This window comes from Ovis canadensis, chromosome 14 (assembly GCF_042477335.2).
Source record: "Ovis canadensis isolate MfBH-ARS-UI-01 breed Bighorn chromosome 14, ARS-UI_OviCan_v2, whole genome shotgun sequence".
NCBI lineage: Eukaryota > Metazoa > Chordata > Mammalia > Artiodactyla > Bovidae > Ovis > Ovis canadensis.
The window spans coordinates 30,804,477-30,830,119 of NC_091258.1; the positions used below are offsets into that span (position 1 = coordinate 30,804,477).

At 42.1% G+C, this 25,643-nt stretch overlaps 1 pseudogene; it reads left to right on the forward strand.

Annotated features, from left to right (window-relative positions):
* The first annotated feature begins 7,269 nt into the window (after window positions 1–7,269).
* LOC138418438 (adenylate kinase 2, mitochondrial pseudogene) lies at window positions 7,270–8,277 on the forward strand (annotated as a pseudogene).
* The last annotated feature ends 17,366 nt before the right edge of the window (window positions 8,278–25,643 follow it).

The following is a 25,643-nucleotide window of genomic DNA, read 5'->3' on the forward strand; positions in this document are numbered from 1 at the left end:
CATTCCAATCCCAAAGAAAAGCAATGCCAAAGAATGCTCAGACTACCACACAATTGCACTCATCTCACACGCTAGTAAAGTAATGCTCAAAATTCTCCAAGCCAGGCTTCAGCAATATGTGAACTGCAAAATTCCAGATGTTCAAGCTGGTTTTAGAAAAGGCAGAGGAACCAGAGATCAAGTTGCCAACATCTGCTGGACTACGGAAAAGCAAGAGAGTTCCAGAAAAACATCTATTTCTGCTTTATTGACTATGCCAAAGCCTTTGACTGTGTGGATCACAATAAACTGTGGAAAATTCTGAGAGAGATGGGAATAGCACACCACCTGACCTGCCTCTTGAGAAATCTGTACACAGGTCAGGAAGCAACAGTTAGAACTGGACATGGAACAACAGACTGGTTCCAAATGGGAAAAGGAGTACATCAAGGCTGTATAATGTCACCCTGCTTATTTAACTTATATACAGAGTACATCGTGAGAAATGCTGGGCTGGAAGAAACACAAGCTGGAATCAAGATTGCCGGGAGAAATATCAATAACCTCAGATATGCAGATGACACCACCCTTAAGGCAGAAAGTGAAGAGGAACTAAAAAGCCTCTTGATGAAAGTGAAAAGAGGAGAGTGAAAAAGCTGGCCTAAAGCTCAACATTCAGAAAACTAAGATCATGGCATCCAGTCCCATCACTTCATGGCAAATAGATGGGGAAACAGTGGAAACAGTGGCAGACTTTATTTTGGGGGGCTCCAAAATCACTGCAGATGGTGATTGCAGCCATGAAATTAAAAGACGCTTACTCCTTGGGAGAAAAGTTATGACCAACCTAGACAGCATATTCAAAAGCAGAGACATTACTTCGCCAACAAAGGTCTGGCTAGTCAAGGCTATGGTTTCTCCAGTGGTCATGTATGGATGTGAGAGTTGGACTGTGAAGAAGGCTGAGCACTGAAGAATTGATGCTTTTGAACTGTGGTATTGGAGAAGACTCTTGAGAGTCCCTTGGACTACAAGGAGACCCAACCAGTCCATTCTGAAGGAGATCAACCCTGGGATTTCTTTGGAAGGAATGATGCTAAAGCTGAAACTCCAGTAGTTTGGCCACCTCATGCGAAGAGTTGACTCATTGGAAAATACTTTGATGCTGGGAGGGATTAGGGGCAGGAGGAAAAGGGGATGACAGAGGATGAGATGGCTGGATGGCATCACTGACTCGATGGACGTGAGTCTGAGTGAACTCCGGGAGTTGGTGATGGACAGGGAGGCCTGGTATGCTGCAGTTCATGGGGTTTCAAAGAGTCGGACATGACTGAGCAACTGAACTGAACTGACTGATTTTTGCTCAGTGTCTCCCACTGACCCCACTCCCTCGATCCTTCATGAAATTCTCATTATCTCTGAACCAGACTCCAGGCTTGGTCTCCTAACTGTTGCTCAGTTGCCAGCTGTATCTGACTCTTCAAAACACCATGGACTGTTCTACTCGATATCATTTCCCTCTTCTTTTCAACTTACCCTGTGTGCAACTGCTGACAGTCATTCTATAATCATGGCTTGGCTCATATGACTTTCCAACTGACAAGCTTTAGATGACAGCCCACTAGGTGCAGAAATAGTTGGATTCCTTAAGAAGGGATTCAGGCCTCTTTTGAGTTTTTACCCAGTCATTTTAAGCTTTATAACTGCTAGAAAGGGAAATTCAGAAACAACTGAGCTATGAAGTAAGTCAGACTTGAAGTGAAATTCCAACTCCACCCCTCAACCTGGTTCTCATCTATAATAAGGGGTTATAGTCTTCTAGGTTAATGGCACCTCACTTTATCTCTTCCTATTAGAAACCTACCCATCTTCAAGACCCAGATTGAATGCATGTTACTTTGAAGCTGTCTCTCCTTGGGCTTTCTTATTCATATCAATTCTTTTATTGAAACAAAGCTTGTTTCTCTAGAATAGGAGACAGTAAGCTCTTTCTGTAAAATCTTTCTAGCTTTGTGAGTCATGCACTCTCTGTCTTAGCTACTTAGTTCTGCTGTTGAAATACAACATCAGCTACAGTGATTTTATAAATGAAAGAGTAGGGCTGTATGCCAATAAAACTTAATTGTGAGCACTGAAATTTGAATTTCATGCAGTGTTCACCCGTCACACAATATTATTCTTCTTTTGATTTTTTCAACCAGTTAAAAGAGGTTCATGGGCCATATAAAAACAAGTTGGCAGTGGGCCAGGTTGGGTCTGTGGGTCTTAGTTTGCCAACTCCTAATCTTGTTTGAAAATTATTTATATTCCCTCCATTCCTCTCCTTCTCTCTCTTTCTATCTCACCTCTCCCTCCTTCCTTTATTAGATTCTGAGCTCATCAAGAATAGACATATATTCACCTCTCCATCACTCATGTCTGGCATGGGAAAACCTTTCTAGGGCACTTAACCCCTCTGCCCTAGGACACTACTGCCAATTTCAGGGTAGTTCTCAGATTTTGCCATTGCCATCATGGCTTGGATTCACAGGAGGTACAAATGCCAACAGATAAGGCATGTTTTCAGGAAATTTCATTTTCTCATTAACACCAAAATTAGGAAAGAACATTGCCAAGCATTTTGAGAGTTGGAGAAAAGGTTTCTCTAAATCCTTCAGATGACAAAATTTGTGTAGACTCCAAAGTCCTAATGCCGCATTTCTAAACTGCTGTCCAGCCCACGGCCTGGAAAATCTTTGTTATAGATCCTGCTTTCTCTCCAGCTCTGTCTGCAGTCCTGAATGGGTAAGGATCGTCATCCTATTTTTATAGCTGGGGAATCACTGCTGAGAGAGGTTAAATAACTTTCTCTGAGGCTCAGCATGCCAAGGAGAGGAAGAAAGTTGTCTATGCAATTTTTTCTCTCCTAGGGCTAAAGAGTTAGAAGTTCATCTAAGACTGCAAGCAGTTAAGCTGAGCTTCATTTGCTGAGTCTGGGACAGACAGCCTGCTCTGTTGGGGGTGTTTTTATCATAAATTCTTCTCCACCCTGAGGTTACATTTGGCGTTTCCCTTGGTCTTCAGAACATATACTTGCCAGGCTGGCCAAAAATTTCAGAAAAAAAATGTCAAACCATCTCTGCACTGTGATTGGCTTCCATGGTAGAAATATATCTTTTTCCATTCCCAGCATCCACCTTCTCTCTTCTGGTGACAAAACCTCAATTTTCCTCTGGAAAACAACCCCTTCTTCATATTTTGCCCATTGGTCCATGTGAAGTCTCATCTCCCACCTTCAAAGGGGATCCATGACCCAGTCCTTACCAATAAGACTATTCCCCATGGGCCCAGGGATCAATTTGGGAATGGAGACACGACTCAAGTCAGATAACTCAGCTAAGATTCTAGGGGCTCTTTGGGAGTCACTGGCATGGAGAGACACTTTGCCCTCTGGTTGCTTAGCTAGGAGAGCATAAGCCTAGTGTTTCTGGGGGCCATCTGGTACGAAGTGCTTGCATTAGAGTAAAGCTGACACTGAAGAGGGCCAAGCTTCAGGGTGGAGAGAGGAAGGGTCAGGCTCATGACATGACCTGTGTTTCAGCATCCATTCATGCTTAAAGTCTAACTCTCTGCCTCTTGTCATACTAAATCTTTTTTTGGGTTCCTCAGCTTGAGAAGATTTTGAAGCCTCATAACCCTCCTTTTATCCCAAGTCTGTTCCCCTCATTCCCACTCCCTGCTCATGAGATACCTATGTCTGGAATTCCCCCTAAGAATGCTTTCAAATCCAGTTCAGACTTCAAGGCCCAGATCAAGACCCATGAAGTTTTTCCAAGCCCCTCACACCATGGATCCCGCAAGGATCTGTGTTCCTCTGAACTGCTACATCCACTGGGGAAGTATTTATACATGGGTATGAACAGAGGTGGATGACTAGAATATCTTTTGCGAATAGAAATAATAGGACTTGTTGATGGTTTTGATGATGGATTATACAAATATGTGACTGTTTTTCATGAAGCCAAAGTTTTTTGAGCTTGTCATGTCCATTTTACCATCTGCTCCTATCATTTTCCTCTATTTAAATCACTATATAAGCAGATGCATGATATATATTAAGGATATCTCAATTCCATTCTCATTAGCTTACGATAATTTCACACAGTTTTTCTTTATATAAGATGATAGTAGCAGAAATACTAATGCCTCCATTTTTCATCTGTAACAATAATAAAAATATTTTAAAATTCGCTAATATTGAATAGTAAATGACCTAAGATACCAGTTGTGGATGTGACTGGTGATGGAAGAAAAGTCCAATGCTATAAAGAACAATATTGCATAGGAACCTGAAATGTTAGGTCCATGAATCAAGGGAAATTCGAAGTGGTCAAACAGGAGATGGCAAGAGTGAACATCGGCATTCTGAGGAATCAGTGAACTAAAATGGACTGGAATGGGCAAATTTAATTCAGATGACCATTATATATACTAATGTGGGCAAGAATCCCTTAGAAGAAATGGAGCAGCCCTCACAGTCAACAAAAGAGTCCAAAATGCAGTACTTGGATGCAATCTCAAAAATGACAGAATGATATCTGTTTCACTCCAAGGCAAACCATTCAATATCACAGTAATCCAAGTCTATGCCCCAATACCTAATGCCAAAGAAGCTGAAGCTGAATAGTTCTCTGAAGACCTACAAGACTTTCTAGAACTAACACCAAAAAAAGAGGATGTCCTTTTCACCACAGAAGATTAGAATGCAAATGTAGGATGTCAAGAGATACCTGGAATAATAAACAAGTTTGGCCTCGGAGTACAAAATGAAACAAGGCAGAGGTTAACAGACTTTTGCCAAGAGAACACAATGGTCATAGCAAAAACCCTCTTCCAACAACACAAGAGAAGACTCTACACACGGACATCACCAGGTGGTCAATACTGAAATCAGATTGGTTATATTCTTTGCAGCCAAAGATGAAGCTCTATACAGTCAGCAAAAACAAGACTGAGAGCTGACTGTGGCTCAGATCATGAACTCCTTATTGCCAAAATCAGACTTAAATTGAAGAAAGTAGGGAAAACCACTAGACTATTCAGGTATGACCTAAATCAAGTTCCTTATGATTATATAGTTGAAGTGACAAATAGATTCAAGAGATTAGATCTGATAGACAAACTCCCTGAAGAACTATGGACAGAGGTTCATGGCTTGGAAAAGGAGGCAGTGATCAAGATCCTCTTCAAGAAAAAGGAATGCAAAAAGGCAAAATGGTTGTTGAAGGAGACATTACAAATAGCTGAGAAGAGAGGAAAAAGGCAAAGGAGAAAAGGAAAGATATACCCATTTGATTGCAGAGTTCCAGAGAATAGCAAGGAGAGATAAGAAAGCCTTCCTCAGTGATCCATGCAAAGAAATAGGGGAAAACAATAGAATGGGAAAGACTAGAGATTTCTTCAAGAAAAACAGAGATACCAAGGGAAATTTTCTTGCAAAGATGGGCATAATAAAGGACAGAAATGGTATGGACCTAACAGAAGCAGAAGATATTAAGAAGAGGTGGCAAGAATACACAGAAGAACTATACACAAAAGATCTTTATGACCCAGATAACCATGGTGGTGTGATCACTCACCTACAGCCAGACATTCTGGGATGAGAAGTCAAGTGGGCCTTAGGAAGCATCACTATGAACAAAGCTAGTGGAGGTGATAGAATTCCATTTGAACTACTTCAAATCTTAAAAGATGATGCTATTAAAGTGTTACATTCAACATGTCAGCAAATTTGGAAAACTCATCAGTGGCCACAGGACTGGAAAAGGTCAGTTTTCATTCCAATCCCAAAGAAAGGCAATGCCAAAGAATGCTCAAACTACCACACAATTGTGGTAGTTTGATTACACACTAATAAAGTAATGGTCAAAATTCTCCAAGCCAGGCATCAATAGTACATGAACCAAGAACTTCCAGATGTTCAAGCTGGTTTTAGAAAAGGCAGAGGAACCAGAGACCAAATTGCCAACATCCATGGATCATCAAAAAAGCAAGAGAGTTCTAGAAAAATATTCACTTCTGCTTTGTGCTAAAGCCTTTAACTATGTGGATCACAACAAACTGTGGAAAATTCTTCAAGAGATGGGAATATCAGATCACTTTACCTGCCTCCTGAGAAATCTGTATGCAGGTCAAGAAGCAACAGTTGGAAGTGGACATGGAACAATAGACTGGTTCCACATTGGAAAAAGAGTACATTAAGGCTGTATATTGTCACCCTGCTTATATAACTTATATGCAGGATACAGCATTCAAAATGCTGGACTAGGTGAAGCACAAATTGGAATCAAGATTGGTGGGAGAAACATCAATAACCTCAGATATGCAGATGACACCACCCTTATGGCAGAAAGAGAAGAACTAAAAAGCCTCTTGATGAAAGTGAAAGAGGAGAGTGAAAAAGTTGGCTTAAAAGTCAACATTCAAAAAACTAAGATCATGGCATCTGGTCCTGTCACTTCATGGCAAATAAATGGGGAACAATGGAAATAGTGACAGACTGTATTTTGAGGGCTCCAAAATCACTGCAGGTGGTGATTTCAGCCATGAAATTAAAAGACTCTTGTTCCTTGAAAGAAAAGCTATGACCAACCTAGACGGGATATTAAAAAGCAGAGACATTACTTTGCCAACAAATGTCCATCCTACCAAAGCTATGATTTTTCCTATAATTATATATGGATGTGTGTGTATCAGTCACTCAGTCATGTCTGACTCTTTTGAGACCCCATGGGCTGTAGCCCACCAGGCTCCTCTGTCCATGGGATTTTCCAGGGAAGAACACTGAGTGGGTGCCAATTCCTTCTCCAGGGGTATGGATGTGAAAGTTGGAGTATAAAGAAAGCTGAGCACCCAAGAATTGATGCTTTTGAACTGTGGTGTTGGAGAAGACTCTTGAGAGTTCCTTGGACTGCAAGGAGATCAAACCAGTCAATCCTAACGGAAATCAGTCCTGAATATTCATTGGAAGGACTGATGCTGAAGCTGAAACTCCAATACTTTGGCCACCTAATGTGAAGAACTGACTCATTGGAAAAGACCTTGATGCTGGAAAAGATTGAAGCCAGGAAGAGAAGGGGACGACAGAAGATGAGATGGTTGGATGGAATCACCAACTCGATGGACATGTGTTTGAGCAAGCTCTGGGAGTTGGTGATAGACAGGGAAGCCTGGCGTGCTGCAGTCCGTGGGGTTGCAAAGAGATGAACATGACTCAGTGACTCAACCGAACTGAAGATACATTGTGTGTGTGCGGGCGGGTTGAGCAGTGAGAGGTTTTGGCAGCCATGGCTCCGAACGTGCCTGCGGCCGAACCGGTCCCAGAGTCTCCTAAAGGCATCCGGGCCGTGCTCCTAGGGCCGCCCGGAGCCGGCAAGGGTACCCAGGCACCCAAATTGGCTGAAAACTTCTGTGTCTGCCATTTGGCTACCGGAGACATGCTGAGGGCCATGGTGGCTTCCGGCTCAGAGCTGGGAAAGAAGCTGAAGGCGACTATGGATGCTGGGAAGCTGGTGAGTGATGAAATGGTCGTGGAGCTCATTGAAAAGAATTTGGAGACCCCTCCATGCAAAAATGGTTTTCTTCTAGATGGCTTCCCTCGGACCGTGAGGCAGGCAGAAATGCTTGATGACCTCATGAAGAAGAGGAAAGAGAAGCTTGATTCTGTGATTGAATTCAGCATCCCAGACTCTCTGCTCATCCGGAGAATCACAGGAAGACTGATTCACCCCCCGAGTGGCCGCTCCTACCACGAGGAGTTCAACCCCCCAAAGGAATCCATGAAAGATGATGTCACTGGGGAACCCTTGATCCGCCGATCAGATGATAATGAGAAGGCCTTGAAAATCCGCCTGAAGGCCTACCACACTCAAACCACCCCGCTGGTGGAGTACTACAGTAAACGAGGGATCCACTCCGCCATCGATGCATCCCAGACCCCTGACGTCGTGTTTGCAAGCATCCTAGCAGCATTCTCCAAAGCCACATCCTAGTAACAGAAGGCCAGGCGAGACTGCACCACTACTCATCACCCCACGGCATGATCCCTGCTCTTAGGTGCTGGGCAGAGGGAGGGGCGGTCAGGGTAAGGATGGGGAGGGAGGAGTGGTGAGGGCCCAAGAGGGGGAGAGGAGCTGTGTTGCTGTGAAGCAATTTCTTTTACATGGAATAGGACTCTTAAAAGTATAAGCAAAGGGAAAAATTAATTTTTTAAAACACTTGATTGGAGGGTATAAATAGAAACAAAGAGATGCAGTACTATTTCTAAGGAATCATGTTTTCATTTACTTTGCACTGGTGACAACTGGACAGGTCTCAGTGCCCTGAGACCTCAGCTTTTATCAGAACCTCATGCCAGCCCAGGAATGCAGGAAATCACACTGTTGTCCTGTCTGTCCCATAGCTTGAAACAGGGTAGGAGTTGATTATTAATCCTGGTTACCCATACCATGAAATCAGAACGTCATCTCCACACATGAAAGAGACATGGAGTGTGTTCCTGGGGGCAGCATCTCAACAAATCCGGCTTACTGGAGTCATGGGGTGGGCTGGTGTCCCTCCCTTCATACTCACCACTGATTTACCAGCTCACCTGCCCTCATGGGTGAGCCCTCGGCAGCCACCCACTGTACGCCACAGTCCTGCACTCTTGCCTTCCTCCATCCACATCATGTGAAAGGACTCTTTTTAATGAATGAGCAAGTGTCCTAAGCAACATTATCCAAAGACTGTCCTTTCCATCCTCAAATCCTATGACTGGGATCACTCTACAACACTGTGATGTATTATTTTCAATGAGGTGCCTTTCTTAACTGTCCAAATGCTGCCTTGTTTGGCCCCTAAATAAAGTGTGTTAAAAGTTTGAAAAAAAAAAAAAAAGATACATTGTGTGTTTAGAATTGTGTGCATGTTAAGTTGCTTCAGTTGTGGTCAGCTCTTTGCAACCCTATGGACTGCAGCCTAGCAGGCTCCCTGGATTCTCTAGACAAGAATATTGGAGTAGGCTGCCATGTCCTTCTCCAGGGATCTTAATTGCAGGTGGATTCTTTACTGCTGAGCCACTGGAGAAGCCCCAGAATAGTGCCTGCTGCTACTGCTCCTAAGTCGCCTCAGTCATGTCCGACTCTGTGCGACCTCATAGATGGCAGCCCACCAGGCTCCCCTGTCCCTGGGACTCTCCAGGCAAGAACACTGGAGTGGGTTGCCATTTCCTTCTCCAATGCATGAAAGTGAAAAGTGAAAGTGAAGTCGCTCAGTCACGTCCGACTCTTCACGACCCCATGGACTGCAGCCTTTCAGGCTCCTCTGTCCATGGGATTTTCCAGAAAACAGTACTGGAGTGGGTTGCCATTGCTTTCTCCGAGAATAGTGCCTAGCACATAGTAAATGTTCAGTAAATGCTGAGTGTCTGACACAACTGTCCATTTTATTACTAGTAGTACTGATACTACTGGGTACTGAATCATATACAGAAGTTATCTTAATGATCCAGAATATGATCATGTTAAATCTTTTAGATTCCCTTCAAAATGGGAACACAAAATTTTAAAGAAATCAACATCCGGAGAATACAGGAATACCAGTCAGATACCAGTCAAAGTAGAAAGTTTGTGCCAGTAATATGCTGACCCAAGGTGATCTTGGGAAAGAGTGACTAGACTACAGAAGGAAGCAGGAAGTCAGAAGGTTTAATTGGGAAAAGGTTTGGTGGTGGCAGGAACCTGAGACAGTGAGAAATGGTACCTTTTCTTGATCTCAGACGGACTTGATAGCTGACTACAGCCCCAGAAAATGTTATTAGAACTGCAGCACCAGTGGAGTTCAAATGCATTTTTAATATCTTCTAAATGCTTAATTTGGTTTTGCTGGAGATGTGTTTCATCATTCCCTCCTGTCCCTTAATTAAGCTAATGACTTTATTTCTTTTCTCCTTTCTGATCAGCTCATAACGCATTTCCCAGGCTGGCCTCCCTCCTCGTGCCTGTCGTTTTTGATCTGGTTATTAGCTTTCATGCTCACATTATTTTCCATGTGTTTGAATGTTACTGACTGAGACTGGTCGATTCAGGAAGCTCTAGGACTGGAGGGACCTGAGCTGGCACAGTCCCACCCACTCTTACAAAGAACGAAATTTGTTATGTGTGCTACCACCTAATAATTTACTCAACAGTTGCATATTATCTCAATCTATCCTTGAGAGAAAGCACTGAGGCAGGCATTGTTAACTCTACCATTCTACAGATCAGGAGTGTGAAAGCCAGGAAAGCTAACCACTGACTCAGGTCAAATAGCATGAAGGCATCAGAGGGGAGATGTCCTGCTCCCCAGGTAATGCCCTTGTTCTTCTTTCTACCCCATTCTGCTTACCCCACATCCTCCATCAAGACCACTCTGCTTCTCTGGGCACTTCAAGGTACACCTCAGGGCATTTCAGCCTGGCAAATGTGAACCACCCAGGATGCTTCTCGAGGGTCAGAGAAGAGTCGTGCTCTGAGTAGGATGCCATCACTGTGTTCGCTTGTCTCCATGGATAGCTGCACTTTATCCATGATGGGTCAGTTAAAGGAAGCTCTGAGGATGCCCTGATTTTCAAAAATGACTTTGTGGAAATTATCTGCAAATTCTCCTAGCCTGACTCAGAAACTCCTTTTGGACTGGGTGAATGAAATGGGAAGAGTACTCCCTCCAGAGAGAGCTAGACCCTCACCACTAAGAATTCCTGGAAATAAGAACTTATTTACTTTGGAGGAAATGTATGTTTCAGAGCCATGGGAAAACTCAACAATGAACTAAAGGATGACACAAAAATCTATAAGGTCGCTTTAACATATATTCTGTGGGCTGCGTTAGTGAAATCAAATCACTGTACAGTAAGGCGCTGATGGACAAATGACTTGTCCAAGATCACTTATCGAGTTAGAGATGGCTGTTTGTACAGGAATCGTATGCATAAAGAGTAAGCAACTTTTTAGACTAAAAGAGATGGCTTGTAAAGTGGTGAGAAGAATTAGGATGTTCTCAGATAACTTATATCCTTCCCCCATTATAAGAATTGCCAAAGAGACGATGTTACCATCCAGGCAGGACAGAACTATTCTGTTTGCTTGGGTATCTTTGCACTTGATCAAAACTGAATTACTTGCAAAACACCATTTTCCCTACTACATAGGGGAATCTGAAAGATTCCTAGGAGACACTGGCTATAAGAATCTCTGGTATAATTATCTAAGACGGAACAGGAGTCTGGAAGTGTATCTGTTTGTTGCACCAGATAAAAGTCCAGGGTAAGTGTGCTCTTGTGGGCCTCTCTCCACTTTCCACACTCTTGGCCAGAGCTGCACTATAGTGGTTCTTGGGCTGAAGAGGATCCTGACAGTTAAAAGTTCTGTTCTGTCTCCCTGAAAAACAGGGGAAATTTAAAGAGAATTAGTGAGCCAACCATGAGGCAAGAGAAGAAAGATAGGCTTAGACATCTGTGCTGAAAAGCCGAGAATCAGAACAAAAGGAAGGAAGTTCCCCCAGGCCCTAAAACAGTCAAGCTGTCACTCAATATGCTAAGAGATCAGGCAGCCATGGAGGAAAATGAGGCTTGGCCAGGGATGTTGCTGTAGACTCACAGTCTGGCAGCTCTTCTTTCTGGCCTGAAGTTCACCATTTCTGGGTTGCACGAGAAGCTGAATGGGCTCTTTCTGGAATGAATTGATCACTGTGTCCAAGCTAATTACTGCCTTAATAACCTGCCTCCTGCAGACACAAATTGGGCACAGAGAAGGCAAGTGGCTCTCCCAAAACCACAGAGTCAGTCAGTGACAGGGACAGAAGTAAGGCTGAGTAACCAGTGAGGTTGTCCTGGCCAAGAAGCAAAAACCCTGCCAGAGCAGCAGCTGATTCTCTGGTGCCCTGAGATGGGCAGGGGTTCCTATCCCACCCACTCCTCCCCAGCTGCCCAGGTGAGCTGAGGCATGCAGGTCTGCAGATCTGCTGTGCTAAGGAGAACCTCCGTGCTGCAGGATAATATTAGCTCACTTTTATTGCCATGAGCCGGGCATCCTCCAGCAGCTTGGCTGTAAACCTTTGGTCTTCTGGACTCCTGGAGTGGCAGACTCCCACACATTCCACAGGGAGGAATTTGACTCTCCAGGCAGCAGCACTTTGAGGCAGTCAGGTGATGAGTGAAAGCAGCTCAGTCGTGTCCAACTCTACAACCCCATGGACTGTAGCCCACCAGGCTCCTCTGTCTATGGGATTCTTCAGGCAAGAATACTGGAGTGGGTCGCCATGCCCTTCTCCAGGGGATCTTCCCAACCCAGGGATCAAACCCAGGTCTCCCGCATTGCCGGCAGATCCTTTATCATCAGGAGGAGAGAGAGAGACCCCCCCTTTCACTATCACCCACTCTGATGCCCACCAGGGTCTGCTTCCCAAACCCCAGGTACCTGTATACCACACTCACCATTTGCCACGTGGTTCCCGTATTATTTGATATTTTTCTTCACATTAATTCACCATTTAAAATTTTTCAAATTTATTTTGAAATATGTTTTATAATACTTCCAGAAGTAGAAAACTAATACTGCTTGCTTTAAAAATCAATATGAAATAAATAAATAAATAAATAAAAAATAAAAATCAATATAAGAAGAACAAAAGTACTTGGTAAACTTCAGCCAGAGCTTCATGCCAAAGGCTCTGAGCCTGCAGCCTAACATGTTAAGACATGCTAGCACTTTCTCCTTGGCATAATGAGGTGAGTTGATAAAGAACTGCAGAAGCAAGGGAGTCAGGCACCACCAAACCAAGCAACTCTAAGTTGCACAGCCCACCCCTTGGGAGACACTGGCCTAAAATCAAGCACCACCTTTTCCCCCATGAAGCCGCCCCTGATTGACTATCAGGAAACACTCTCTTCTTCTGACTTCCCCCAGTCCTTAGCTCCTGGAGCAGTCAGCACTTCCTACCTAACATATGGGGATATATTCTTTCTCATGGTATTGAAAACTTATTAACTTCCAGTCAACCTCTAATATAGAAGCAGGAGTTTGAATTGAAACAAGCAGCCAGACATCCAGCAGGCAAAAGGATAAGCATTTGATATTTTTTGTGGATTTGGTTTGGTTCATCCTCGATCCTCCCAGAAAAAGAAAGCACAGGACCTTGCAACAGATACAGATGTGTTGGTGGGTAGTCGTGGGGGGACGGGGAAGGATCAGCATAACTGAGCCAGGGCAGGGCCAGTTGCCATGAGAAACAGTGAGCTCCCTGGCACTGAAAGTATTCAAATGGAGGCTGGTAGACCCCTTAGGCCTTATAAGGGTTTGGATGAGATTATTCAGAAGGGCCTTCTGGTCTTCAAATGCCATGACTCTGAGACTCTGGACTCAAAGGTAGCGACCCCTCCCAATGTTAGTTGAGAGCCATGCATAGCCAGGTTTGGTGGATGGGTGGGTGGGTATGTGCATGAGTGCATGTGCACCGGGTCACTTATGCACTTAGGTCTGGCATTCCTGCATCTGGCAATGCCAGATTAACCCCTTAGTGGCAGGCACTGGGCCCCCATGCTCTCTCTATGCTGACAAGCTTACTTGCAAAGGCCCCAAGGGGTTAATTAAGTTTTATTGAGCTAGAGTTTATTGCAGCTGGCTCTTGTCTCTCTCCTTAAACTCCTCTGCTTCCTGGGAAGCCAGAGTCCCCTGGGACAATATTTCCAACGCTGTTTAGTTTGCCTGTAACCTATATTTTATTTTATTTGTTTTTCGAGATATTCTAAAGGGACGGTGGATGAGGTCATCCCCCGCTTGCCCTGCTCGTATCTCTCAGTGACTCCATTAAATCAGGTTGTTTAAATGGAGCGCAGATGTTGCCGATTTTTCATATAAAGGAATGCATATTCATTTACATAAATTTCAGTGAATTACGGCAGTTTGGGTTTAACACCGCATGTATGTTTGTGTGTGGGACACAGACTTGCAGGGCTCCCACCAGGAAAGAGCCGTCAAAAGGTTTAACTAGGAAATCCTTCACATCCATGATACGTTCATTTTCCTACTTTATTTTATTTTATTTTTGAGTCTACCATCCTGCTTCAGTGATCTCTAATAGCTTAATACGATTAGAGATTTCCTCTAATCGCCGCTCAATGTGTTTCAGCTCTATTAAAGATTTATATGAAAGCTTTATGGAACACACCTTTTTAGAATTCAGAAGGATTTTGCAGGTTATTATTCATAACATCTGCCACTTACTGAAAAGAGCCTTAAAACACCCCCTTTAATGTGTATTTAATGCTTCTGATACAATATAATATCAAATAAGACGTGCTTTATTATGGCGCCTGTGTTTGTGTAGCCTTACTGAAGCTCTGCCACTGTTGTCAGCCTGAGGTGGAGGGTTTATAACAGCCATAAAAACCTGCACAGAGCTCAACTTGGCATTTAAGGACACACAGAGAGAAATGGTGTTTTGTTTTTTCTTCTTTTACTTGACTTGGTGCAACGTGGAGAGAAGCAGTTTGACAATTTAAAGAGCCTCTGAACATAATCTAGACATAAAACAGTGGTCCTTGGAGAAGTATTAAGGTCAACTATTGTTTGAAAGTGGATCTCGCTGGCCTGCACACTTAGATCTGAGTGGTAGCTGGTCTGGCCAACAAAGGTTATGGGCTTCTGCTGATTCATCTACTACTTTTCTCTGATCAGGAGACTATAACACACCTTCATTGTTCTTTATCCATTAATCTGACATTTTTACTAAGCAGCATTTATTAACAACTCATTTTCACATTTTAATTTATGAAGGATGTACATGTATGTATGTCTTTAACTAAAAATGTGTGATACATAGTTATCAAGATGCCAACAGGAGTTGTGTTAGAGTTGCTGGCTTGATTTTTTGTGGAGTTGGAGGTCATGTAGCAGAGAAGAAAGAAGACAACCCTGGACTGGAATCATAGCTCATTTCCTAACCAGTTGGAGGGCCTTGGGCAAGGTATCAACTTCTCCAAACCTTGCTTTGCTCATCTGTGATGTGGGGATGATGCCTATGAATGAAGGCTGTTTAGTTAAATGAAGTAATACATTCAGAGAGCTTAGCAATGACTTTGGCACATTGCAGGTGTTCAATATTGTGTCCTATTTTGGGAAAGCATTAATAGCATTCATTTATTTATGTTTACTTTTGGCTTTGCTGGGACTTTGTTGCTGTGCCCAGGTTTCTCCAGCTACGGTGAGTTGGGGCTACTTTCTAGCTGCAGTGTGCAGGCTGCTCATGGCAGAGGCCTCTCTTGTTGCAGAGCACAGACTCAGTAGTCATGGCCCACAGGCCCACGGGCTACTGCCCTGTGGCATATGGAATCTTCCCAGATCAGGGACTGAACCCAGGGTCCCCTGCATTGGCAAGTGGATTCTTAACCACTGGACCACCAGAGAAGTCCCATAGTATATTTTTAATAAAAGAAATACATTTAAAAATTCTTTGAAAGAAAAGACATTTGTAAGTGCTGATGAGAGCATTGGATCTGCAGGTGACCACCACTGCTATCACATTGAGTGGACCCCATTCCTGGCACAAGCAATGACACCCACTGCTTTATTAACCTGGTGCTGCCCAGCTGCCCAAATATCTCTTAGGTTTGAGGGAATATGGCAAATACATCACAGAGTCTTAACAGTCCCAAGTTGGGAAACCATCTCACACATCTACCTTGGTTTTGCAGAAAGGGGGTCCAGATCCAGAGAGGGGAAGGGATCTGCCCCAAATCACACAGGGAGAAAGGTATAAAGCATGGCTCCTGCATCCCTCTTAGAGCTGTCCCATCACCCCCCAATTCCAGTTAGAAGCAAACTTTGGCTCTCATTGCCTTGGAACTAGTGCCTCTTCCCTTTAATGAGAGTGCACTGCAGCAGCCCCTCGGAATTGCAGGATCTGCTTTTCCATGAATTTGTTTATCCCTGTAACTGCTTTTCTCTGGTGGGCTCAATCCAAGAAGCCCGGTGGCCCAGGATATGTGGGCTCCAAGGAGGATGCAGAGACAGGCGTAGGGTATATGCTGGGAGTGGTACAGCAGGCAGAAGGGGATTCTCCTGGTGCATGCCCGACTCTACTTGGTAATTCTGAGGTTGGAACTCCCTCAGTGCCCACTGGCCAAATTTGCTGAACACTTGACTTTCAGACAGCCCTCATTACAGACCCACAGCCATCTACTTTCTGACGGGTTTGGAGTAAATATGTAATCAGGGAGTTTTTAGGCCGTGTTCTGTAAAGTGCCGTCTGCGTCTGCTGTTTGGTTATTTTATATGGTCATCAAAGCTGTTCTAGAGGTGGGGGCAGGAACGCAATGCCGGGTGGGTGTGGGGTAGACAACAATACAGGATGCTGGCAGCCTGTTCTGCAGAGTTCAGTGACCAACGTGGTCATGAACATGCAGACCTTGATGGTCTGCAAAGCACTCATTCACATTCTAAAGGTTACATATCCTTTCCATACTCCTGGAGGACTCAGAGACTCAAGGTCACCTGGAAAGTCAATGGCAGTTCTGGAATTTTTTCTTTTTCTAAAAATGTTTTAGTGTTCTTTTATTGCCAACATTTTATTATGAAAATATTCAAAGATACAGTAAAGTTAAAGGAATTTTACAGTGAACCAAGGTTTCTAGAATCTATCATTAGCATTTTACTATGCTTGCTTTATCACTTCTCTGTCTACTCATTAATCCACCTTATTTGGTACTTCAAAGTAAATTGAAGACATCATATATTCCCTCCTTGATAGTTCAGCATGGATTTCATTAATTAGAGTTCAGTGTTTGTTAACAGTTTTTTTGTTTTGATGTAAAATTTACACATAAATGTGCATAGATCTAAAGTGCATTCCAGGAGTTTTAACAAATGTATACACCTGTGCAACCCAGACCCCCTTCCATGATGTTGCCATCACTACCAGAAAGTACCCTCTTGCGTCTTCCAGGTAAATTCTTACCTCCACTCCCCAACAGGCAACCACTGTTCTGATTTTTCCCCCACTGTAGATTAGTTTTGTCTGCTCTATAATTTCATATGAATAATTCTAGTACCTACACTTTCATGTAAGGCTTGTTGCACTCAGAATAATATTTTTGAGATCCATCCATGTTGTTGCATGTGTTTGGAAATTAATTCCTTTTTATTGCTGAGTAATACAGCAGTGAATGACTAGATCAGTTTGTTTATCCATTCTCCTCCTGGTGGACCAACCAGGCTCTTCCCAGTTATAGCTGTTATGAATAGAGCTGCCATGAGCATCATGTACACATCTTTTTATGGATGTATTTTCTCATTTATTGTGGGACAATACTTAGAGTTGAAATCACTGGGTCATAGGGTATGTTTAGTTATATAAGAAACTTGTCAGCCTGTTTGAAAAATAATTAGGTCATTTTATATCCCCACCAACAATATATGAGGGTTCAAGTTGCTCCACAACCTTTATAATATTTGATGTTGTCATTCTTTTTAATTTTAGCTATTCTGATAAATGTGAAGAGGTACCTCATTATGGGTTTGATTTGCATTTCCCTGATGACTAATGATGTTGTCCATTTTTCATGCATTTATTGGCCATTCATATATCTTCTTTTGTGAAGTGCCTTTCAAATCTTTTGTCCATTTTTAATTAGGTGGTTTGTCTTTTTTATTAGTGAGTAATAGGAGTTATTTATAGATCCTGAATACCAGTCCTTTTCCAGAGATATGTTTTAACAACATTTTCTACTTATCTGTGGCTTGTCTGTTTGTTTTCTTAAGTTTAACTTTAGATGAGCAAAAATTTAAATTTTAATTAATGCCAAAGATCTTTTTTCTCTTATTAAAATTGCTTTCTGTGACCTGCTTATAAAATCTGTGCCTACCTCTCTATAGGCATTATGGTTTTAGCTCTTGCATTGACATCTAAGATACATCTTGAATTAATTTTTGTATATGGCATAAAGTAGGAAATCACTAATGTGAGTGTAGAGTTCTCCCAGTACAACTGGTTGAAAATAACTTGATTTCCCCATTTTATTGCTTTGTTGCCTTTATTAAAAATAAAACAGTTACATAGGCATGGATTCTTTATTCTTTTTTACACATATTCAGTCACTATGTCAATATCACAATGTCTTTATTACTGTAGCATTATACTAAGTCTTGAATTCAAGTAGAAGTCCTCCAATTTTTCTTTTTTCTAACGATAATTTTGGATATTTTAGGTCTTTTTTCATTTCCACATATATTTCATCATCAGCTTGCCAGTTTCTACCAGAAAAATTAAAAAGCCTGCTGGAATTTTGTTTGGGATTACACTGAATCTTTAGGATTATTTGAGGATAATTGACTCCTTACCAGTATGGAGTCTTTTCATCTCTGAACATCATTTTGTTCACCATTTCTTTAGATATCTATTAATTTCTCTCAACAATGGCTTCTAGTAGAGGACTTACGTGTTAAATTCATTCCTAAATATGTTGTGCTTTGACTTTTTAAGATGATTTTTTAAAATTTCATTTCTAATTGTTTGCTGTGTGTGTTAGTCACTCAGTTGTGTCCGACTCTTTGTGACCCTATGGACTGTGGGCTTCTCTGTCCTTGGGATTCTCCAGGCAAGAATACTGGAGTGGCTTGCCATTCCCTTCTCCAGGGGATCTTCCCGACCCAGGGATTGATCTGGGTCTCCTGCATTGCAGGCAGATTCTTGACTGACTGAGCCAAGAGGGAATCTGGTTTTTGTATATTAACTTTGTATCCTGCAAACATCCCATAAGCATTTATCAGTTTGGGCAGTGTTTTTATAGTTAACTTTGGGGTTTTCTATCTAAACAATTTTGTCACATGCAAATAACTACAGTTTTGCTTCTTTCTTTTTGATCCTTGTAATTGTTATTTATTTTACCTGCATCATTGCACTAGACAGACCTCCAGTGCTACATTATATAGCAGGGGTGAAAGCTGACAGATCTGACTTCTTAGGGAAAATGCATTCAGTCCTTCATCATGAAGTGTGATGTTAGTTGAGGGATTTTTGATAGATACCCTTTTTTCTGTTGAGAAAGATCTTTTCTATTTGTAGTTAACTGAGAATTTTGATCAGAAATTGATTCTGAATTATCAAGTGCTGATTCTGCATCTACTAAAATGATTGGGGATTTCTTCCCTTTTATTTTGTTAAGCCAGCCTTGCATTCTTGAAATAAACTCCACAATGTTTTCTTATAACTTAATTTTTGTTTTATAAGTATTAAAAGCTTGATTTTGTACATTTAGGTGTGAAAATCAAATATCATCTTAGGCATATATAAAAATGAAAATATAAGCTACTTGTTTCAGATAGGTTAGATATACCTAAAATGTTTTCACATTTGGAGTCCACTTTTCATCTCTGAGCTACCAGTGCCTCTGTTTTTCCACATAGTGTTGTCTTCTTTGCTATCAAGAGGACTGTTGATAGATAATTTTTTAAAATAGTACTGGATTACTATCTTTGGGATTTTATTCCAGTCTGCTGTTTCTTCTGCTACAGCCTTTGAGGGCATGCATAAACGCTGACAACCATATAATGACTGCTGTCTGCCAATAACAATTATCAGACCCATTCTGATTTAGGAAATATTAGGATGTAAAGAAAATATAGATGTTAGAACTGCTTAAATACAGTAACAACTTCAATTTTCCCCTTTGTTACTGGAGGGATTTGTAATGGGGGAATTTAATTTACTACATGACACATTACCAGTCATGTTTAAAGTTTTAAAAGGAGAAAATAATACTTTTATAACCAGAAAATTTTAATAGATATTTTTAAGAAAATCAATTAAACACTTTCAGGAATGGTTTATAATTTTAATGCCTACTTTTACCTTCAAGAAGTTTATAAATAAAGAAGGCTTTGGAAGATCCCCCTGGAGAAGGAAATGGCAACCCACAGTACCCTTGCCTGGAAAATTCCAGACAAAGGAGCCTGGTATGCTACAGTCCATGGGGTCACAAAGAGTTGGACATGACTGAGTAACTTCACTTTCACTTTGGAAGATCATGTAGTCCACAGAACTCATTGAACAGATGGGAATATTGGCCCTTTGACTAGTCAGCTAGACTTGTAAGCTCCATGAGAACAGAAACTAAGTGTGTTACAATCATCACAATAACCCCTGTGTCTTCATATTTCCTAGTAAGAAGCTGGCACTCAAAAAATACTTTTCTGAAAGAATGAGTAAGTGAATGAGACTTAGAAAATTTTGACCCATATTAACTGGTTGGACTGTGAAGAAAGCTGAGTGCCAAAGAATTGATGCTTTTGAACTGTAGTGTTGGAGAAGACTCTTGAGAGTCCCTTGGACTGCAAGGAGATCCAACCACTCCATTCTGAAGGAGATCAGCCCTGGGATTTCTTTGGAAGGAATGATGCTCAAGCTGAAACTCCAGTACTTTGGCCACCTCATGCGAAGAGTTGACTTATTGGAAAAGACTCTGATGCTGGGAGGGATTGGGGGCAGGAGGAGAAGGGGATGACAGAGAATGAGATGGCTGGATGGCATCACGGACTCGATGGACGTGAGTGTGAGTGAACTCTGGGAGTTGGTGATGGACAGGGAGGCCTGGCATGCTGCGATTCATGGGGTTGCCAAGAGTTGGACACGACTGAGTGACTGAACTGAACGGAACTGAACTGGTCAAAAGTCACATGGAAGAAACTTACAGCCTACAATGGTACAGTAAGTTGAGTTTCCTGATGCCATTGGTCTATACTTGATCATCTGCAATATCCAACTAAGACCTGGAATCGTTGGTTTACTTAGGTTTTCTGACCTTGCAAAGACTATGAAGTGTGTGTGTGTGTGTTATAATTTGGGGATCATGCTGTGTGCACCATGGATCTTGCCTGATATGGCAGCAATTACAAAGTCTAGACCTGGTTGTCATAATATAATAGGAATTTCTGTCTCCTCCTTCCCCATAACATTACTGAAAACAAGTCACAGATGCAGTATGTGGCTATTAATCACTCCTGTTAGCCAGACTGCATCTCAGTGGCATGGTGTGCATTATTAAATTATACCATCGCTCACTCTTGGGCTGCTGTGTTTAACTGCATGGAAAGAATTACTGATCAAATCTCCCCAAATATTTTTTCCCCTAGCACAAATCAAACCTTGTTTGTTTGAGCAAAGGTTACATGGCTAAATCCCAGGGATAATCGAAACTATTTTGAGGCTCTGGCTCAACCATCTTCAAACACCAACAGGTGTTAGCCCCCTGCTTATCATCTCTCCTGAATGCAAACGCTTTCATATTTTCCCTTATCCAAATCATTTATTCTTTTCAAGGGCCACACCAAGTCATCAAGGCGAACTCATGACCCTCCTGCAGCCAAGCACACCGCCCTGCCCTCTCCTCACATCTTCCCCATCTCAGTGAGTGGAACTGCCATGGACCGAGATGCTGAAGCTGGAACCTAGGAGACATCTTTGCCTCTACTCTTTCCTTAATTCCTAATCCATGAGTCTGTCATGTTTTACTCTCCTTCCAAAGAGATTCCAAATATGTACACTTATCTCCATTCCTAAAATCTGCTCTGAAAGACCATATTTCATCCAGAAGCTTCTTAAATAACTTCCAGATACTGGTCTTGTTCCTGACAGCCTATTCTCCCCACAACAGAGTGACCTAAAAACACAAATCAGATCATGTCATTTCTCTGCTCAAGACCTTTCATGTGCTTTCCAATTTTGCATGGAAAAAACCCAAATCACAACCAGCTGATTTGCCACAACCAGTAAGATGCTGTGTGATCCAGCCCTTGCCCAGCTCTCAGGACACACTACATACTTTACTAACCATGTACCTGTCCCACTGGCCATTGCTTTCCTTGAGCCTGGCGAGCGCATCCCCACTCCAGTTACCAGCACATGCTGGTTGCCTCATCTGGGTGCCCTTAGGTTGGCTCTTCACGTGGCTAGCCCTGTCATAATTTATATCAGCTTAAATGCCACTTCCTCAAAGAGGAAGTTTCTTGAACTCTTTATACAAAAAAAAGTGTCTTTCCATGACTTTTTTGTTTGTTTCTGTCCCAGCACTCACTGCAGTAACCTGTCAGTTACTTTACTTGTCTGGTTATTCAGGGCTTTTTCCTTTCTTTTTTAATTGAAATATAGTTAATTTACAATGTTACATTCATTTCAATTATATAACAAAGTGATATATATATATACACACACACACATTCTTTTTCAGATATTTTACCATTTAGACTATTACAAGATATTAAGTATAGTTTCCTGTGCTATACAATAGGTCCTTGCTGTTTACCTATTTTATATATAGTAGTACGTATATATCAATCCCAAATTCTAATTTGAAAAGATAGATGCACCCCAGTGTTCATAGCCGCACTATTGTAAATATATATGTTGGATATATATATATATATATATATATATATATAGTAATATTAGCCATAAAAGAATAAAATAATGCTGTTTGAAGAAACATGGATGAACCCAGAGATTATCATATTAAGTGAATTGAATCAGACAAATACAAATATCATGTGATATCACTTATGAAAGTAAAAGTACTAGTTGCTCAGTAGAGTCCAACTCTTTGCAATCCCAGGCTCCTCTGGAGTTCCCCAGGCAAGAACAATGGAGTGGGTTGCCATGCCCTTCTCCAAGGGATCTCACTGACCCAGGGATCAAACCTGGGTTTTCCAAATCACAGGTGGATTCTTTACTAACTAAGCCACCAAGGAAGCCTCCTGATATCACTTATATGTGAAACGTTAAAAAAAAAAGATGCAAATGAACTTATTTACAAAACAGAAATAGACTTACACACATAGAAAACAAACTTATAGTTACCAAAGAGGATAGTGGGGAGGGGGGTAGGAATAAATTAGGAGTTTGGTTAATTTGTTTTTGGTCTATCTCCCTTCACTAAAATATAACCTCCTTAATGTTAAAACTTTGTATTGTTCAAAGTGCTCAGTGCTAGCACACTTCTTGGTATATGTTATTCCCTCTCCCTCCCTTACATGAAAAGAAAGTATTTATATGCAGAGGGGTTAGAATCCCACTCACAAGAGAAATTGCAATCATATTGGATAGATGAGAGGTGACCCAGGAAATGAGTGGAGATGATGAAGTATACAGCTGTAGGAACTTACGTTGGGTGCAGTGAAGATGAACAAGAAGGGAGACACAGGGAATAGGCTTGGAAGACTTAATGGGGAAAGAATTTTATTCATTTATTCTTATATCCATATATATCATATAGGCATGTATGAGTGAGTGGGGTGTGTGTACACGTATATTTCTCTTTGCCAAATTGGCTCCAGTCTCAGACTTTACCTGGTAGCAAGATGGCAGCCAGATGCTCCAGCCATGTATTCTCTTTACCGGAAGCTCTCACAGAAGCCCTGAAGTCTACTCCATGGGGTAGGATCACATCACCTGCTCTCCCTTGAACCACCATTGGGGTCTGGTTGTCTGTGACCTGGAGGGGTGCACCCCAAATCAAAGCCAGGGACTGAACTGAAGGAATAGGAAATGTACACTGGGAGATCATTGGTTCACTCAGTAAACACTTCTGGGACTCTTCTGTGGACGAGATGCTGGAGATACAAAGATAAGTAAATGCTCATGTCTCAGCTGAATAGAGAAGTAATCAAGCACTGTTTTTCAGTGAGATAAAACTAGGAGAAGGCAATGGCACCCCACTCCAGTACTGTTGCCTGGAAAATCCCATGGATGGAGGAGCCTGGTGGGCTGTAGTCCATGGGGTCGCTAAGAGTCGGACACAACTGAGTGGCCTCCCTTTCACTTTTCACTTTCATGCATTGGAGAAGGAAACGGCAACCCACTCCAGTGTTCTTGCCTGGAGAATCCCAGGGACGGGGGAGCCTGGTGGGCTGCTGTCTATGGGGTCGCACAGAGTCGGACACGACTGAAGTGACTTAGCAGCAGCAAAACTAGGATAGAGGGTGGTTTGGAAGCTTACATGAGAGAAGAGGGCTTCAGGAGGGCAGTTGTATTTGATCTGGGCCTCAGGGAACGGGAAGCAATTGCCAGATGAAGAAGAGGGTAAGACACTAAGTTTCAAGCCTATGGCCAGGTGAAATAACATAACTCTACATGGATGAGTGGTTTGTGTGCCAATCTAAGGTATTTAGAGTTATCCTACAGGCAATGAATATCCACTGACAGTTTTAAAATACATGAATGTCGTGACTAGTTCTTACGCATCTTTATAGTTTCTCCAGCAATTAACACAATGGCTTACTCAAAGCAGGTGTTAAGTCATTATTGAATGAATGAATTAAAGAAGGAATAAATCTTAAAAATTAATGAGTGACAACCACTTTGGAAAGCTTTTTGGCAGTAAATACCAAGTCTGAATATGCACCAGTCTTTGACCCAGCAATTCTGCTCCTAGGGCTACATCCTGCAGGAACGCATCTGTGTGTTTACTGTAAGACTTAGACTAGGATGTTCACAGCAGCCAAACATGGAAACAAAAACCCAGATATTCATCAACGGAAGGACAGACTGATAAAGGGTAGTATATTCACGTGGCAGAATACTACCACAAGGCAGGGAGAATGGATGATACCAATACATATGGAGTATGGATGAATGTTAAAAGCATTACTGTTGTTGTTCAGTCACTCACTCATGTCTCTTTGAGACCCCCATGGACGGCGGCACACCAGGCTTCCACGTCCTTCACTATCACCTGGAGTTTGCTCAAACTCATGTCCATTGAATCAGTGATGCCATCCAACCATCTCATCCTCTGTTGTCCCCTTCTCTACCTGCCTTCAATCTTTCCCAGCACACCAGCATACTTAATACTTAAAAACATAGTACTGAGTGAAAGAAACAAAACAGGGCATACCATATGATTTTATCTAAAGTACAAAAGCAGAGAAAACTATTCTTCCATGAAAAGTCAATACTGTGGTTACTCTTAGAGGAGAGTTTAGTGAAGAGGACCCTGAAGGGGACTTTGGTGCTATTGCCATGTTCTGATTCTTGAGCTGGGTGCGGTTACATAGGTATGTAGCTTGTGCCATAAAAATTGTGCCATACCTTTATGTGTGAGGTCAGTACCTCAGTTATATCCAAATGTTTGTGGCCAGGCTCTTCTGTCCAAGGAATTTTCCAGGCAAGAATATTGGAGCAGGTTGCCATTTCCTATTTCATGGGATCTTCCCAACCCAGGGATCAAATCCACATCTCTTGTGTCTCCAGCAGTGGTAGGTGGATTCTTTACTACTGTGCCACCTGGGAAACCCATACTCTTAGGATCTGTGCACTTCCTGTATAGAAGATCAGTTTGTGAGTCCCTTTCGGAAATTGTCTTTGACATCCAGCATAGTAGTTTTTCAGTGAATTCTGAGTGATCAATTTAAGCCAACTTTGTGGTCTCCCCTTCAACTATTCTAGTAATCCAGTAAATGTGTTTTGTATTAAATTGGTTCATCAAGGAGAATGGAAGACCCCTCAACAGTGTGGGGACCTTGGGAAGAGCCAGTCTAAAAATAAACTGCCAGATTACAGCAAGAAGTGAGAGACCATAAACTCCAGGCTGGTGGGCACTGGACAGGACCACCAGACCTCAT